The 15,000-nt window shown below is 42.5% G+C and overlaps 1 protein-coding gene and 1 long non-coding RNA gene across 6 annotated transcripts in view; both read right to left on the bottom strand.

Annotated features, from left to right (window-relative positions):
• LOC129858691 (serine/threonine-protein phosphatase 2A 55 kDa regulatory subunit B beta isoform-like) overlaps positions 1-15,000 on the bottom strand; it is a 99,607-nt gene that overhangs the window by 19,856 nt on the left and 64,751 nt on the right. The gene's annotated exons all lie outside the window — the stretch shown is intronic.
• Positions 2,524-4,770, bottom strand: LOC129858714 (uncharacterized). Of its 4 annotated transcripts, XR_008760066.1 has the most exons (6): positions 4,632-4,758; positions 3,675-3,728; positions 3,247-3,347; positions 3,039-3,146; positions 2,699-2,819; positions 2,528-2,610 (listed from the first exon to the last, which is right to left on the bottom strand). It is a non-coding gene; the product is annotated as an uncharacterized LOC129858714 (long non-coding RNA). The 4 variants fall into 4 exon arrangements; XR_008760065.1 differs by having other exon boundaries at positions 2,524-2,610; positions 3,247-3,728; positions 4,632-4,770; XR_008760064.1 differs by having other exon boundaries at positions 2,529-2,610; positions 3,675-4,756.

A 15,000-nucleotide genomic window follows, 5' to 3' on the forward strand; every position in this document is an offset into this window, starting at 1 on the left:
ACGTCAACTACCAACATTAAGTCCAGGAATATGACTTTCCCAAAGCGGATGCTCTGTTTCGACTACCACCCAGGGCAATGCATCAGATCCCTGTAGGTGACCCAAAACAACGGCGCCACAGATGGCAGATGGCGCGGTCTTCTGGTCAGGCTCTGTAGACGGGCACATCGCCCACATCTCACGAGTATACTACTCGCCAATGTCCAATCTCTTGACATCAAGGTAGACGAAATTCGAGCAAGGGTTGCCTTCCAGAGAGACATCAGAGATAGTAACATTCTCTATTTCACGGAAACATGGCTCACTTGGGATACGTTATCAGAGTACGTAGAGTCACCCGGTTTCTTCACAAATCTCAGAAACAAACATCTCTCTGGTAAGAAGAAGGGCGGGGGTGTATGCCTTATGATTAACAATTCGGGGTGTGATCATAACAACATACAGGAAACTCAAGTCCTTTTACTCACCTGACCTAGAAATCCTCACAAATGCCGGCCGCATTATCTACCTAGAGAAATCTCTTCGATTATAATCACAGCCGTGTATATCCCCCCCAAGAAGATACCTCAACGGCCCTGAAAGAACTTCATTGGACTCTATGTAAAATGGAAACCACATATCCTGAGGCTGCTTTTATTGTAGATGGGGATTTTAGCGAGGCTAATCTGAAAACAAGCTCCCTAAATTTTATCAGCATATGGAATGCGTGACCCGGGCAGGCATGATTCTGGTTCATTGCTACTCTAACTTCTGCGACGTATACAAAGCCCTCCCTCGCCCTCCTTTCGCAAATCTGACCACGACTCCATTTTGTTGCTCCCAGCCTATAGACAGAAACTAAAACAGGAAACGCCTGTGCTCAGGTCTGTTCAACGCTGGTCCGACCAATCTGATTCCACGTTTCAAGATTGCTTCGGTCACGTGGACTGGGATCGAGTTTATTTGAAAGTGCATCAGTGATGTTGTACCCACGGTGACTATTAAAACCTTCCCCAACCAGAAACCGTGGATTGATGGCAGCATTCGCGCAAAACTTGAAAGGGCGAACCACTGCTTTTAATCATGGCAAGGCGACCGGAAACATGACCGAACACAAACAATGTAGCTATTCCCTAGGCAAGGCAATCAAACAAGCTAAGCGTCAGTATAGAGACAAAGTAGAATCGCAATTCAACGGCTCAGACACAAGACGTATGTGGCAGGGTCTACAGTCAATCACGGATTACAAAAAGAAAACCAGCCCCGTTGCGGACACCGATGTCTTGCTCCCAGACAAACTAAACAACTTCTTTGCTTGCTTTGAGGACAATACAGTACCACTGACACGGCCCGCTACCAAAACATGCGGGCTCTCCTTCACTGCAGCCAACGTGAGTAAAACATTTAAACGTGTTAACACTCACAAGGCTGCTGGCCCAGACGGCATTCCTAGCCGCGCCCTCAGAGCATGCGCAGACCAGCTGGCTGGTGTGTTTACAGACATATTCAATCAATCCTTATCCCAGCCTGCTGTGCCCACATGCTTCAAGAAGGACACCATTGTTCATGTTCCCAAGAAAGCTAAGGTAACTGAGCTAAATGACTAGCACCCAGTAGCACTCACCTCCGTCATCATGAAGTGCTTTGAGAGACTAGTCAAGGATCATATCACCTCCACCCTACCTGACACCTAGACCCACTCGAATTTGCTTACCGCACCAATAGGTCCACAGACAACGCAATCGCAATCACACTGCCCTAACCCATCTGGACAAGAGGAATACCTATGTAAGAATGTTGTTCATCGATTACAGCTCAGCATTTAACACCATAGTACCCTCCAAACTCGTCATTAAGCTCGAGACCCACCGCCCTGTGCAACTGGGACCTCGACTTCCTGACGGGCCGCCCCCAGGTGGTGAGGGTAGGTATAAACATCTCCACCCCGCTGATCCTCAACACTGGGGCCGTTCTCAGCTCTCTCCTGTACTCCCTGTTCACCCACGACTGCGTGGCCATGCACTCCTCCAACTCAATCGTCAAGTTTGCAGACGACACTACAGTGGTAGGCTTGATTACCAACAACAACGAGACGGCCTACAGGGAGGAGGTGACGGCCCTCGGAGTGTGGTGTCAGGAAAATAACCTCACACTCAACATCAACAAAACAACCTCAGGAGGCTGAAGAAATTTGGCTTGTTACCAAAAACACTCACAAACTTTTACAGATGCACAATCGAGAGCATCTTGTCGGGCTGTATCACCGCATGGTACGGCAACTGTTCCGCCCACACCGTAAGGCACTCCTGAGGGTAGTGAGGTCTGCACAACGCATCACCGGGGGCAAACTACCTGCCCTCATGGACAACTACACCACCCGATGTCACAGAAAGGCCAAAAAGACAATCAAGGACAACAACCACCCGAGCCACTGCCTGTTCACCCCACTATCATCCAGAAGGCGAGGTCAGTACAGGTGCATCAAAGCTGGGACTGAAAAACAGCTTCTATCTCAAGGCCATCAGACTTGCACTGACTGAAGGCAGCAGGAAACATGCTTACCGTGTGAGTCTCTCTTTTGCCCCAATCCCTTGGTCATTGACTTTTTGGCCCGAATCACTGACATCTCTCCTGGAAAACATCAGTGGAAAACATGTCATTTTCAAACAGGACATTGTAATTAAGAATAGGTCCATTAGTATGTAAAGTATAGACATACCTGTCAGATTTTCTTCATAAAAATTGCCCTTCTCTGATGATCCTGGGACATAACCATCTACACTGTTGCCAATGCTGGTTATTGAGTCATCAGTCTTGTATCCAAGCATAGCTTTGGTCAACTGTATTGAAGAAAAAAATTATATTGGATAACTAGACAGATGACAAAGTATTTGGACACCGGCACATTTTGATTAGTTACGACTGTGCTCCTCTACTTGTTTATGTCATAATACTATGAATATGGGATGAAAGTGCAGACTTGCCCATCTTTGATTTACAAAGCTGATTCACAAGAACTTACATACTGTAAGCTGGTGTTGAATGACACTTTAACTTACGTATATACTGTCTGTTCTGATCAACGGTGGTGCATCATCCAACACATTGACTATCGACCCAGAAGTACTGTCCGCCTCAGAGGTACTGGCAGCCTCGGTGTCTGACATCTAAGGATACAATAAAATGATAGTCATGTGCAAATTAGGCAATAGGATATGATAACGATTCAACCATCCCCAGTATCCTCATTCTAAACAACTGACAAACCTGCGCTTCGGGATTTATCTTTTCTTTTCCTTTTCAAATCTGGTTGAAGTTGAACTATGCTTCTTTAGATTTTACATGCGCCTTCTTAGCCTCTGCAGTGCCTTTGTAAAGGAAGACAAAAAGAATAGTTGAGACTTAATAGAATGACAAGATTGCTCGGCACACAACAGGGGATGGGCTGGGGGACACCAATGACTGTTATCATTGACTAAGAGGTCCAACAAACATCTATTACCATTTCTGTTTTTTAAAACTACTTTCAAGGTAAAAAAGCAAGTATAAGCATAAAATAAGCACATTATGCAAGTTCCTGCATGCAACTAAAGCTGAATGTTCTTTTATGGATGGACTAAAAGAGAATCAGTATGAGTGGTTTGGCTAAAGCAAGGCAAGCGTACTCTAAATACTAGGCAAATCAGAAAACATACCGCATTGGTTACTTTGTAGGTTCCTGGACTCTTATCTTCCATTATGTTTTCGATCTTAAAAAATGTGTGTAAGAAATAGGGATTTGGTTAAAGAATCTGCCAATATATGTATGTATTGTATGTATGTATTTTTCAAGACAGTGAATTGTCACAGTCCTACCAAAATTGACACTTTCCACAACCCTTATTCTTGTTGTGGTGTTTCACTCTTTTATGTGCAAAAAAAAGAAGAACGAGGAACCGCACCACGCCCCTCCCCCCACCCAAAATAATGTCCATGGTTTTCAATAAAAAAAATCTGGTCACTTATTTCTTAATTAGTTTAACATATTTCTTATTTTCATCTGAATTATTTCAATGTAAAAAACGGTATTTGGGTAAGAAAGTGCTATAAAAAACGGGCGCAACTTCAATACATGAATTTAATGAGGGGGTTTAAATATTTTAACACACATACAGGCTTATAACTTGACAAAAATGATGAAAAGGAACTGGCTTTTCTTGCTAGCTTGTTACACTATAGCAATATTATCTTCCAATACATGCAACATTGTTAACCACAATCATGTATTCTGAATCAAAGACACGTTTACCAATTATGCTAAACTTATTAGCTAGCTTGCAACCATAGCTACCTTCTTTTTTTTTTAACTAGCATGGGTAGCATGCTAACCGTTAGCAAGCCACAAATACCTATAAGGTAGAAACATGCAAAGTAACAATTGCACATTAATGAATTGTTTGGATAAACCTGCCAATTTCAATCTGTCATGACGCAGTATATCTGACACAATGCGGCTTTCAGACATCATCAATGCATGTTGGATTCCACCGAAAGACATACATGACTGACATTAATTCATTAAAAATAAAGACAACGAGAACATGCATTGCTTGTCAATACACCAAATACAATTTTAGCTAAAATATTGGTTAACAGTTTAGTTAATAGCTTACCTTCTTGCATGAATGCAAACATCTGCAACCATCCTCCTCTTCCTTAAAACACGTGCTGCACAGCTACTTCAGTGGTGATCACGCTCAGGCAGGGACAGGCTTGCCAGGTCAACTTCAAATTTCTAGGAGTCTGCACAAACCAGACTTCAAAACCCACCTTCACTAGCACAATTTTAGCAGAATACAGGGAAAATAATGATTTTTAAAAAATGCCATGTTGGTAACGTTGCAATATAGAAGTAGTATAACAACTTCCACCTAGCGACCAAAATCTTTCACCTGCCGCAAAGTTTTAAAAGTACATCAATAAACCACAAAATAGTGTACATGGCAACCTTGGGCAGAGATTTATGCTGCAACATGGGGGAGGGGGAACTCTGTATCTTTTATTATTATTATATTTTTATTGACAACAAATCAATACAGGAAGTACATTTGGGAACACAAGTATATATAAATAATATACAAAGGTCAGGGGGAGGGGGGGGGGACTGTTGACCTATAAAACCTTTGATAGTTTGGTACTTTTGTGCACTTTGCAGTGGGGGAGGGGCAGGGTCTCAAGCGGAAATTATGGCCAGTAGATATGCATAACAATGATTCCATCAGCCCAGATTTCTGAATATGTCTGCAATGTTATTACTGTTAGCCACATTTCCTTAGACAATTTGGGTTTGTAGCTTACACAATCAGTATCAGTGAGGTGTTAAGTGCAGCTACTTGAATGGTCTGTACATGAGAGATGGAGTGGTGGATATGTACATTTTTAACTGGGGAGACTTGCTGACACAAAAGTAGCTTATGGCAGGTTAATATTCGATCTAGCAACCTAACCCATCAGCAATCAGATTAATTACCTGCCCACAGACCACTCAAACAGCCTACTGATATTAACAGCCATCTCTCACTATAGGCACTCAGCTACTCCCGCAATCTCTCTTTCTCTCTTATAACAGGCCTTTTTTTAATCATATTTGCATTTATCTTCCACTAGATCCCTGGTTTCACAATGTGGAATAAAATGTCATGATAATACGTGATTTCAGGTTTGTACTGCTGTGAAGACGTAGGCCTTTACATCAGCATTGATCTCTTTGCAAAAAGCCTCAAGAAAACTCATAATAACATTGGGTAGCTGATGGGTAGCTGATGTTCATATCTTAAAGGACAAGTCCCTATAAGCCTTTGTCAGGAATCCGGACTGGGTTAATAAAGCCAATGCAACTGCATGTTTTAGGCTATCAAATGTTAGGCCTAGTTATAAAAGGACATTATAGGCCAACATTGTACACTATAGGCCTATTTCTTTTCCGGGTAGAAGGTCTATTGCAGACTTGCCTAGCGCGCAAAATGGCCGAAACATGGCCTGGTCATGGATGAAAAGCACATTTTAAAACTGGGGTAGAACTGAGGGAACATAAGGCAGACCCCAGGATTTCAGCTTCCTGTGTTAGCTGTTGTAATCCTCTTGCTGCGTATATTTGTTGAAAGCTTCACCCCAACAGAGAGTTATGGGGAGGGAGGTATAATCAAAATGTCTGCTTAATGTTTTTGAGGGAGCAGCAGAAAAGTGTACCCAACCTGGGGTACAACTTGCTAGAATTGGTAGTTGAAGCAGTAGTAGTAGCCATGTAATGGCAGCAGTGTTGTAGTTGAGTCACAAAAGCATAAGTCCGAGTCAATTCACAAGACCCTATGGCTACTCTGAGTTGAGTCAAAGTCACCAATGTTGGAGTCAGGAGTCGAGTCACAAGTCCCTATGGCTGAAATCAGAGTCCCACTGTTTGGTCCAAGAGTTCAAGTCTAAGACAATGGGTCCATATTAACTTAATATTAAGTTATTAACCCAGTCAGATAGTGTCAGGAGGAATTTGATCAATCATTTTTCATATCCCCTTTCTTTCTGTGCCAACAAATGTTTATATGCTACAGGTCAACCAGATTGTCAGCTAGCTAATTAGGTAACATGTTGAACATGGTGTGGCTGCACAGCTTCTTCATATTTGATGTAGTCTAAATAGAAACTGAAAGACACAGACAGACAGATACACCTCTATAAACTATACTGAAGTCAGATATTAGTGGCTAATGTGCACATTCTGTGGAGGTCAACTAGATCTGTTAAAAGGTCTACAGCAACAACACATTTTATGTTTGTGTTAGAGAGCACATAACATGCCTATCTGAATTTAACTTAATCATTTGAAATCCCATATTTCAATGTTAAGCTTTGATTTGTAACATATTAACTGTTTTTCAGTGCATAGTAGTCTACAAGAGTCTGTAGAACAGGTTCATATTAGTGGTACAGTTGAGTGAGAATTCCAGCCAGCAGTTGAAATTTTGATACATTGTATGACACGCCCTACACTACAGCCAATCATTGAGCAGCCTCCCACCCCCTTCTCTGCTCCCATCCCCCTCTCCTTTACCAGGTCAAATGCTGTATATTAAGGCCACATATAAGTATTAATGAACAAACAGCTATAGACAGTACTGAAGTCAGATATTAGTGGCTAATGTTAACATTCTGTGGTCAACTGCTCCTAGATCTGTTAAAAGGTCTACAGCAACAACACATTTTATGTTTGTGTTAGAGAGCACATAACATGCCTATCTGAATTTAACTTAATCATTTGAAATCACAAATTTCAATGTTAAGCTTTGATTTGTAACATATTAACTGTTTTTCAGTGCATAGTAATCTACAAGAGTCTGTAGAACAGGTTCATATTAGTGGTACAGTTGAGTGAGAATTCCAGCCAGCAGTTGAAATCCCCCCCTCCCACAACCACAAAGTCATATACACTGCTCAAAAAAATAAAGGGAACACTAAAATAACACATCCTAGATCTGAATGAATGAAATATTCTTATTAAATACTTTTTTCTTTACATAGTTGAATGTGCTGACAACAAAATCACACAAAAATGGTCAATGGAAATCAAATTTATCAACCCATGGAGGTCTGGATTTGGAGTCACACTCAAAATTAAAGTGGAAAACCACAATACAGGCTGATCCAACTTTGATGTAATGTCCTTAAAACAAGTCAAAATGAGGCTCAGTAGTGTGTGTGGCCTCCACGTGCCTGTATGACCTCCCTACAACGCCTGGGCATGCTCCTGATGAGGTGGCGGATGGTCTCCTGAGGGATCTCCACCCAGACCTGGACTAAAGCATCCGCCAACTCCTGGACAGTCTGTGGTGCAACGTGGCGTTGGTGGATGGAGCGAGACATGATGTCCCAGATGTGCTCAATTGGATTCAGGTCTGGGGAACGGGCGGGCCAGTCCATAGCATCAATGCCTTCCTCTTGCAGGAACTGCTGACACACTCCAGCCACATGAGGTCTAGCATTGTCTTGCATTAGGAGGAACCCAGGGCCAACAGCACCAGCATATGGTCTCACAAGGGGTCTGAGGATCTCATCTCGGCATCTAATGGCAGTCAGGCTACCTCTGGCGAGCACATGGAGGGCTGTCCCCAAAGAAATGCCACCCCACACCGACTGACCCACCGCCAAACCGGTCATGCTGGAGGATGTTGCAGGCAGCAGAAGGTTCTCCACAGCGTCTCCAGACTCTGTCACGTCTGTCACATGTGCTCAGTGTGAACCTGCTTTCATCTGTGAAGAGCACAGGGCGCCAGTGGCAAATTTGCCAATCTTGGTGTTCTCTGGCAAATGCCAAACGTCCTGCACGGTGTTGGGCTGTAAGCACAACCCCCACCTGTGGACGTCGGGCCCTCATACCACCCTCATGGAGTCTGTTTCTGACCGTTTGAGCAGACACATGCACATTTGTGGCCTGCTGGAGGTCATTTTGCAGGGCTCTGGCAGTGCTCCTCCTACTCCTCCTTGCACAAAGGCGGAGGTAGCGGTCCTGCTGCTGGGTTGTTGCCCTCCTACGGCCTCCTCCACGTCTCCTGTCCTGATGTACTGGCCTGTCTCCTGGTAGCGCCTCCATGCTCTGGACACTACGCTGACAGACACAGCAAACCTCCTTGCCACAGCTCGCATTGATGTGCCATCCTGGATGAGCTGCACTACCTGAGCCACTTGTGTGGGTTGTAGACTCCGTCTCATGCTACCACTAGAGTGAAAGCACCGCCAGCATTCAAAAGTGAACAAAACATCACCCAGGAAGCATAGGAAATGAGAAGTGGTCTGTGGTCACCACCAGCAGAACCACTCCTTTATTGGGGGTGTCTTGCTAATTGCCTATAATTTCCACCTGTTGTCTATTCCATTTGCACAACAGCATGTGAAATTTATTGTCAATCAGTGTTGCTTCCTAAGTGGACAGTTTGATTTCACAGAAGTGTGATTGACTTGGAGTTACATTGTGTTGTTTAATTGTTCCCTTTATTTTTTTGAGCAGTGTACATTAAGGCCAAATATAAGTCTTAATGAAGAAACTGCTATAGACAATACTGAAGTAAGATATTAGTGGCTCATGTTAACATTATGTGGAGGTCAACTGATCCTAGATCTGTGACTTTAAGTGCCTAAAGCCAACTCTAATATACAGTAACAGTCAAAAGTTTGGACACACAAACTCATTTAAGGGTTTTTCTTTATTTTTACTATTTTCTACATTGTAGAATAATAGTGAAAACATCAAAACTGAGAATAATACATATGGAATCATGTTGTAACCAAAAAAGTGTTAAACAACTCAAAATATATTTGAGATTATTCAAACCCTTTGCCTTGATGACAGCTTTGCACACTCTTGGCATTCTCTCACCCAGCTTCACCTGGAATGCTTTTCCAGCAGTCTTGAAGGAGTTCTCACATATGCTGAGTACTTGTTGGTTGCTTTTCCTTCACTCTGCGGTCCAACTCATCCCAAACCATCTCAATTGGGTTGAGGTTGGGTGATTGTGGAGGCCAGGTCATCTGATGCAGCACTCCATCACTCTCCTTGGTCAAATAGCCCTTACACAGCCTGGAGGTGAGTTTTGGGTCATTGTCCTTTTGAAAAATAAATGATATCCCCACTAAGCGCAGACAAGATGGGATGGTGTATCGCTGCAGAATGCTGTGGTAGCCATGCTGGTTAAGTGTGCCTTGAATTCTAAATAAATCTCTGACAGTGTCACCAGCAAAGCACCACCACACCTCCTCCTCCATGCTTCACGGTGGGAACCACACATGCATAGATAATCCGTTCACCTACTCTGCTTCTCACAAAGACACAGTTGGATCCAAACATTTCAAATTTGGACTCATCAGACCAAAGGACAGAATTCCACCGGTCTAATGTCCATTGCTAGAGTTTCTTGGGCCAAACAAGTCTCTTCTTATTTTTGGTGTCCTTTAGTAGTGGTTTCTTTGCAGCAATTCGACCATGAAGGCCTGATTCATGCATTCTCCTCTGAACAGTTGATGTTATTTGAACTCTGTGAAGCATTTATTTGGGCTGCAATCTGAGGCTGGTAACTCTAATGAACTCATCCTCTGCAGCAGAGGTAACTCTGGTTCTTCCTTTCCTGTGGCGGTCCTCATGAGAGCCAGTTTAATTTGGGCGCTTGATGGTTTTTGCCACTGCACTTGAAGAAACTTTAAAAAAGTTATTGACATTTTCCTCATTGACTGACCTTCATGCCTTAAAGTAATGATGGACTGTTGTCTCTGTTTGCTTACTTGCGCTGTTCTTGCCATAATAGGGACTTGGTAATTTACCAAATAGAGCTATCTTCTGTATACCACCCCTACCTTGTCACAACACAACTGATTGGCTCAAACGCATTAAGAAAGAAAGAAATTCCACAAATGTACTTTTAACAAGGCACACCTGTTAATTGAAATGCATTCCAGGTGACTACCTTATGAAGCTGTCTGAGAGAGTGCCAAGAGTGTGCGAAGTTGTCATCAAGGCAAAGGGTGTTTACTTAAAACAATCTCAAATCTCAAATATATTTTTATTTGTTTAACACTTTTTTGGTTTCTACGTGATTCCATATGTGTTATTTCATAGTTTTGATATCTACAATATTATTCTACAATGTAGAAAATATGAGTATGTGTGAGTATGAGTATGTGTGTCCAAACATTTGACTGGTACTGTATATATATTTTGCGGTTGGCTAAAGACTCAAGTATGAAGGTAGGGTGGCCACGCCCATCTCGTTTATGAACTTTATAGGGCCTAAGGCCATTTCTAATATATAGATGCTGCTATTGGCTCAGTATTTAAGTATGATGTCGGGAGTGCCACGTTGTGCCACCCAGTTAAGCTACAAGTGTCCAGGAGCAAGCCTTCTTATATCAATGGTCTGATTAGCTCGAGACTCACATACGCATCTCCCCTCATTGCCATAGACTTGTTTAAGCTATGACCCCCAAGACAAATCCCCTCAATAGCTTTGAAGACTAGAAATGTAAGAATACCCTTAATTAGATAGAATTTGTAAACGTTCCAAAAAGGGCCAAACAAACCGGATAAAAATCTGTTTTTATAATATGTACCGGTTCATGAGGGTTGCCTAATCACACACATGACATTTTAGAAAGATGTGACCTTTTTAACCCTTTGAAACAGCCCCTATGACCCCAATTCAAGGCACTTCCGGTTGTCACAGGAAGCTGAAAATAAACACATATCCTCATTGGGGTAGGCTTTTACAGAATCCTGAGTTTCAAGTCTTCACGTTAAGAACTGACTGATTTACAGAGGGTTGAACTCAGTGTTTATACAAACTGCAGGTTGGGTATATCAAAACCACTTTTAGGGTAATTTAACCACTTCCGGTTGCTCTAGGAAGCTTAAACTCAACACAGGTAATCCTCATAGTGGCCTGATGGATTGTCATTGAAGACAGCTTGAGATGGCAATCATAACCCACATAGGCATCAGGTTGAATTTAGTGCAGCAGGCAATGTATTCCTATGGGGAGAGATGTCAATGTAAACTGTTAGAAGAAAACACCCTGTTTTCACTGTTAAGGGTTAATTCCACACTGTCAAGGTTAGGCTTGCACAGATCGGGAGGACCTTGGGAAGGTTCCTGTGATTGAATTGTGCTTCTAGCCTCAACGGTTCTGCCGCTGTCACCCAAAAGCACCTCACATTTAGGTCAGGCTTCGTTTTGGGCCTTGTGCTAAGACCTTTCTGGATGTCAATATCGTTCCCCAAAAACGTCAGAGACAGCTGCTCTTCACATATGTGGCTCTGTATATGGCCCCCAACCATAATCTGGAAATATATTAAATTCAGACTATACATGGATACATAGCACTACCTAGGTGGAACTTGTAAGTCCTCCAAAAAGAGCCAAAAAAAACGGATAAAAATCTGTTTTTATAATATGTACTGGTTCATGAGGGTTGCCTAATCACACACATGACATTTTAGAAAGATGTGACCTTTTTAACCCTTTGAAACAGCCCCTATGACCCCAATTCAAGGCACTTCCGGTTGTCACAGGAAGCTGAAAATAAACACATATCCTCATTGGGGTAGGCTTTTACAGAATCCTGAGTTTCAAGTCTTCACGTTAAGAACTGACTGATTTACAGAGGGTTGAACTCAGTGTTTATACAAACTGCAGGTTGGGTATATCAAAACCACTTTTAGGGTAATTTAACCACTTCCGGTTGCTCTAGGAAGCTTAAACTCAACACAGGTAATCCTCATAGTGGCCTGATGGATTGTCATTGAAGACAGCTTGAGATGGCAATCATAACCCACATAGGCATCAGGTTGAATTTAGTGCAGCAGGCAATGTATTCCTATGGGGAGAGATGTCAATGTAAACTGTTAGAAGAAAACACCCTGTTTTCACTGTTAAGGGTTAATTCCACACTGTCAAGGTTAGGCTTGCACAGATCGGGAGGACCTTGGGAAGGTTCCTGTGATTGAATTGTGCTTCTAGCCTCAACGGTTCTGCCGCTGTCACCCAAAAGCACCTCACATTTAGGTCAGGCTTCGTTTTGGGCCTTGTGCTAAGACCTTTCTGGATGTCAATATCGTTCCCCAAAAACGTCAGAGACAGCTGCTCTTCACATATGTGGCTCTGTATATGGCCCCCAACCATAATCTGGAAATATATTAAATTCAGACTATACATGGATACATAGCACTACCTAGGTGGAACTTGTAAGTCCTCCAAAAAGAGCCAAAAAAAACGGATAAAAATCTGTTTTTATAATATGTACCGGTTCATGAGGGTTGCCTAATCACACACATGACATTTTAGAAAGATGTGACCTTTTTAACCCTTTGAAACAGCCCCTATGACCCCAATTCAAGGCACTTCCGGTTGTCACAGGAAGCTGAAAATAAACACATATCCTCATTGGGGTAGGCTTTTACAGAATCCTGAGTTTCAAGTCTTCACGTTAAGAACTGACTGATTTACAGAGGGTTGAACTCAGTGTTTATACAAACTGCAGGTTGGGTATATCAAAACCACTTTTAGGGTAATTTAACCACTTCCGGTTGCTCTAGGAAGCTTAAACTCAACACAGGTAATCCTCATAGTGGCCTGATGGATTGTCATTGAAGACAGCTTGAGATGGCAATCATAACCCACATAGGCATCAGGTTGAATTTAGTGCAGCAGGCAATGTATTCCTATGGGGAGAGATGTCAATGTAAACTGTTAGAAGAAAACACCCTGTTTTCACTGTTAAGGGTTAATTCCACACTGTCAAGGTTAGGCTTGCACAGATCGGGAGGACCTTGGGAAGGTTCCTGTGATTGAATTGTGCTTCTAGCCTCAACGGTTCTGCCGCTGTCACCCAAAAGCACCTCACATTTAGGTCAGGCTTCGTTTTGGGCCTTGTGCTAAGACCTTTCTGGATGTCAATATCGTTCCCCAAAAACGTCAGAGACAGCTGCTCTTCACATATGTGGCTCTGTATATGGCCCCCAACCATAATCTGGAAATATATTAAATTCAGACTATACATGGATACATAGCACTACCTAGGTGGAACTTGTAAGTCCTCCAAAAAGAGCCAAAAAAAACGGATAAAAATCTGTTTTTATAATATGTACCGGTTCATGAGGGTTGCCTAATCACACACATGACATTTTAGAAAGATGTGACCTTTTTAACCCTTTGAAACAGCCCCTATGACCCCAATTCAAGGCACTTCCGGTTGTCACAGGAAGCTGAAAATAAACACATATCCTCATTGGGGTAGGCTTTTACAGAATCCTGAGTTTCAAGTCTTCACGTTAAGAACTGACTGATTTACAGAGGGTTGAACTCAGTGTTTATACAAACTGCAGGTTGGGTATATCAAAACCACTTTTAGGGTAATTTAACCACTTCCGGTTGCTCTAGGAAGCTTAAACTCAACACAGGTAATCCTCATAGTGGCCTGATGGATTGTCATTGAAGACAGCTTGAGATGGCAATCATAACCCACATAGGCATCAGGTTGAATTTAGTGCAGCAGGCAATGTATTCCTATGGGGAGAGATGTCAATGTAAACTGTTAGAAGAAAACACCCTGTTTTCACTGTTAAGGGTTAATTCCACACTGTCAAGGTTAGGCTTGCACAGATCGGGAGGACCTTGGGAAGGTTCCTGTGATTGAATTGTGCTTCTAGCCTCAACGGTTCTGCCGCTGTCACCCAAAAGCACCTCACATTTAGGTCAGGCTTCGTTTTGGGCCTTGTGCTAAGACCTTTCTGGATGTCAATATCGTTCCCCAAAAACGTCAGAGACAGCTGCTCTTCACATATGTGGCTCTGTATATGGCCCCCAACCATAATCTGGAAATATATTAAATTCAGACTATACATGGATACATAGCACTACCTAGGTGGAACTTGTAAGTCCTCCAAAAAGAGCCAAAAAAAACGGATAAAAATCTGTTTTTATAATATGTACCGGTTCATGAGGGTTGCCTAATCACACACATGACATTTTAGAAAGATGTGACCTTTTTAACCCTTTGAAACAGCCCCTATGACCCCAATTCAAGGCACTTCCGGTTGTCACAGGAAGCTGAAAATAAACACATATCCTCATTGGGGTAGGCTTTTACAGAATCCTGAGTTTCAAGTCTTCACGTTAAGAACTGACTGATTTACAGAGGGTTGAACTCAGTGTTTATACAAACTGCAGGTTGGGTATATCAAAACCACTTTTAGGGTAATTTAACCACTTCCGGTTGCTCTAGGAAGCTTAAACTCAACACAGGTAATCCTCATAGTGGCCTGATGGATTGTCATTGAAGACAGCTTGAGATGGCAATCATAACCCACATAGGCATCAGGTTGAATTTAGTGCAGCAGGCAATGTATTCCTATGGGGAGAGATGTCAATGTAAACTGTTAGAAGAAAACACCCTGTTTTCACTGTTAAGGGTTAATTCCACACTGTCAAGGTTAGGCTTGCACAGATCG

The sequence above is a fragment of the Salvelinus fontinalis genome, chromosome 6 (genome assembly GCF_029448725.1).
Source record: "Salvelinus fontinalis isolate EN_2023a chromosome 6, ASM2944872v1, whole genome shotgun sequence".
NCBI lineage: Eukaryota > Metazoa > Chordata > Actinopteri > Salmoniformes > Salmonidae > Salvelinus > Salvelinus fontinalis.